Below are 4,366 nucleotides of genomic sequence, written 5' to 3' on the forward strand. Positions count from 1 at the left end.
ATGCCGGGCATCTTGTAGTCACTGAGTTGCTGCCGAAATGGCCTTGGACAGAACCCTCAAGAGCCCCACCAACCGATAATCGCCTTCAGGTCTTGCCAGGGAGATAGCTACCTGCTACTTTCAGGCCTTGGGACTGGTGGCTGGCAATCAATCCCCAAGTCGACAGAGAACCCCCAGTGAGTTCCAGAATAGGGTTGTGCAAACTCTTGGCGAATGAGAGGCAGTCACCTTCCGCTGCTCAATCCTGTCTCTGACCCGGTTCTGGCAGAAGGACTCCGGGTCAGGAACACGTGTCCTCCCGGCATCTCTCGGTATTTAATTTTCTCACCGTCTTTCTCAAGTCCCTAGTGAGATGACTTGTACAACAATCTGTCTGTGCCTTATGAAAGTGTCTGTGCACTTTTAATCCTTTTTGAAAGCAACTTTAAAAAGTGGGCCGGGGACTAGCATACGTGGTAGTGTTCTAGAAATCTGTGCTCATCACTGAAACCCTTCTGCATTGTGTATTTGATGTTGGAGTGAAGACGTGTACGGTCCCCCGCCCCAGCCCACTACCTGTGTACAGACCTTTTTAAAAATGTCTCTTTTTCTGATTCAATACTGTGACCTCTCCAATACAGTCTAATCTTTGGAGATCTGTAATAAAGGTTTCAAAACCTGGGGGGAATGGGTGGGGAAGGGTTTGCACTGGTCCTGTGTGTTGTGCTCTTGCGTGTTGTGTGTTTTGATTTTTGTCTGTTTTTATCCGTTTTATATTAACATAATTTTCCTGTCTAAAAAAACAAATACAACTTTGGCTTGTTAAGAAAGTCTCTTCAGGACTCAGTTTTCAAAATCACAGTTGCCTACACAGTTGGGGAGTGGAGGTGAGGGATTCAAATCATTGCCAGCCTTGAGGAGACAATTTGCAAAATGTCTATAGAACCCTGAGAATATTCAAACCTTTTGCCAAGTAACTCCTGAGAAAATATCCCCAGGAAATAATTCTTGTTGAGGATAAGCTCTATATGTAAAGATGTTCATTGCAGCATTATTTATAAAGATGAAAAACTAGAAGCAAGCCTGATGACCAACAACCAGTGTTTATAGTTGTCCCCCACCATTCTATCATCAGGGGATTGGCTCCAGGACCACCCTGCCTTGGAGTATCCACGGATGCCCAAATCCCTTATATAAGATGGTGTCATATTTGCATATAACATACACACGTCCTCCCATCTACTTTAAATCATCTCTAGAATACTTAACAATACCTAATGCAAGGCAAATGTTATGTAAATAGTTGCCAGCCCAGCAAATTCAAATTTTGCTTTTTGGAACTTTCTGGAATTTTTTTTTCAAATGTTTTCCATCTGAGTCTGGTTGAATCCACAAATGCGGAACCTGCGGATATGGAGGGCCAACTGTACTTGCCAAGAGCTCTTGGTTACAAGTGACAGAAACCCAACTGGAACAGGCTTTGGGGAATTAAAAGGCTCAGGTAACTGAGAAGTCCAGTATCAAAACCCAAGAACTCACTTCAGCTGCATTTCGATCCGGAATCTGAAGAGCTGCAAGAGGATGTGCTCTTTCCCCCTCTGCCTCTGCCCTCTTTTGTCCCCACTTCCCACACAAGTTCTCAAGACAGCTGGCAGCAGGTCCAGGCTACCTCCTGCCTTTGAGCAATCTCTGCGTGGACCACACTGGATCACGTGCCCCTTCCTTAGCCAATCATGGAAGCTGGGGAGATCCGGGGCTCTGATTGGTCAGACCCAGGACATGGGCTCACCTCCACCCAATAGCCGCACCTGTTGAATTATGGGTTGGGGGGTGGGAATCAGAGACCCCATGGGAAAATTGAAGCAATGTAGAAGAAAAGCTGGGCGGGGAGGAACAACAGATGTCTAAGAAAGGTTGAATAAAACATGATACGGATACATCCCTGGGAAATAGTATGGGCTGTGAAACCACACAGCCTGGTCCTCACCTCCACATTGGGCCAGACACTTAAACTCTTTGTGCCTCAGTTTCCTCATCTGCAAAGCAAGAATAATATGAGCTCCTGGTTTTAGGATGGATGGGAGCATTATTGAGATCGTGCGGGTGATGTGCTAGGCACAGCATCTGGCACTCAGCAAAGAGTTTATAACACAGGAACATGTTTACATTAAAATATACTGCGAAAATCAAGATATAAAACTGCATGTACAAAAAACAAATAACCCAATCAAAAAATGGGGGAAGATCTAAATAGACATTTCTACAAAGAAGACATACAGATGGCCAAAAAGCACATGAAAAGATACTCAACATCAGTAATCATTAGAGAAATGCAAATCAAAACTACAATGAGGTTATCACCTCACACGGTCAGAATGGCCATCAAAAAATCTACAAACAATAATTGCTGGAGAGGGTGTTGAGAAAAGGGAACCCTCCTACACTGTTGGTGGGAATGTAAATTGATGCAGCCACTAAGAAGAACAATATGGAGGTTCCTTAAAAAATTACAAATAGAACTACCATGTGACCCAGCAATCCCACTACTGGGCATATACCCAGAGAAAACCATAATTCCAAAAGTACATGCACCCCAATGTTCATTGCAGCACTATTTATAATAGCCAGGACATGGAAGCAACCTAAAAGTCCATCAACAGAGAATTGGATAAAGAAGATGTGGTACATATATACAATGAAATATTACTCAGCAATAAAAAAGAGCAAAATAATGCCATTTGTAGCAACATGGATGGACCTGGAGATTGTCATACTGAATGAAGTAAGTCAGACACAGAAAGACAAATATCATATGATATCACTTACATGTGGAGTCTAAAAAACGGGGCTACAAATGAACTTATTTACAAAACAGAAGTAGAGTCACAGATGTAGAAAACAAGCCTATGGTTACCAGGGGATAAGGAAGTGGGGGGGAGGGATAAACTGGGAGATTGGGACTGACATATATACACACTACTATATATAAAATAGATAACTAATAATAACCTGCTGTATAGCACAAGGAACTCTACTCAGTACTCTGTAATGGCCTACATAGGAAAAGAATCTTAAAAAAAAAAAAAAGTAGATATATGTGTATGTATAACTGACTCACTTTCCTGTATACCTGAAACTAACACAACATTGTAAATCAACTATACACCAATAAAAATTTAAAAAACAACAACAACAACTCAAAAACAACCCTGCACATACACTTTGATTGGATGGATGTAAAACAAACAAACAAACAAAACAAACCAACAAGAACAACCAATAGCCCTAAAACCTGACCATGCATTGGAATGACCAACAGAATAGAAGCAAAATGTCCATGGGGGTTGTGTCTAGGTGATGGCATTATTGGTAACTTTTTTTCTGCCATGTTTTCCAATTTTTCTGTAATGACCAGTTATTACTTTTAATTTAAACTTCTTATTTGGAAAAAGTATCTCCCTATTCTGTAAAACCCAACAGGAACAGCTGGCCCTTGCTAGAATTCATCAGGAATTCCCAGGCTGATTGTCTGCGTTTGAGATCCAAATTTAGTCACGGTGGAGATAAGGGCTTGTTAGTTTCTAGTGGAGACCAGGCCAGGCTAACCAGTTTGGTTGGGCTTCCTCCAGGCCAGGCTTTAGAGCCCAGATTTCTGGGGTGGAGCCTTGCAGTGGTATCAGGAGCTGGGGGAAGGAAGAAAAGAAGTTGCTGCCCAGGGCTGTTCCTCCTGGCTTGTTAGAACAGCCCAGCTAGGTGACATTGAATTTTGGAAACAGTAGGGTCAGAAGAAACCGTGATTTTCACACATTCTCTCAATGAATCTTCACCACAATATTTGTCTCCTCATTTTACAGGGAGGAAACCAGGCTCCCTCCAAGGTAGATGCAGTATTAGACCCCAGGTGTGCCTGTTCCAGAGTAAAGAGGCAAAATCTTTCAGAGGCACATTTTCACCCTTTCCCTTAGGTCTCAGAGGCAGAGTCTGCCCAGAACTTAATCTAAAACCTTAATCCCTGAACCAATCTCTGTCACACACCCACACCTGATACAAAATCAGGTATGACATGGCCTTTACCCTCAAGAATCAACCAATCTGGAAAGGGAAGGCGGACCCCAAGACAGACATGTTCAGACTAGTGTAGTTCTGAGGCTGCTGGGACAGATCAAATCCAAGGCATAAAAGCTCTTGATCATTTAGTGATGTAATTTAAGCATCCTTCTTTCTCCTGGATGTTCAGGCTTTTACCAGCGCCTGGGCCATACTCCCAGGCACATCATATTCTTGTCTAAAGCTTCAGTGTACAAAGCCCATGCCCTGACCCTCAGCATCCCTGATGCAGCTAGCCTCAGAGGAGTTTTGCCAAAATATATATATAAAGACTTCTCTT

The sequence above is a fragment of the Lipotes vexillifer genome, unplaced genomic scaffold, assembly GCF_000442215.2.
Source record: "Lipotes vexillifer unplaced genomic scaffold, Lipotes_vexillifer_v1.1 scaffold621, whole genome shotgun sequence".
NCBI classification, from domain to species: domain Eukaryota; kingdom Metazoa; phylum Chordata; class Mammalia; order Artiodactyla; family Lipotidae; genus Lipotes; species Lipotes vexillifer.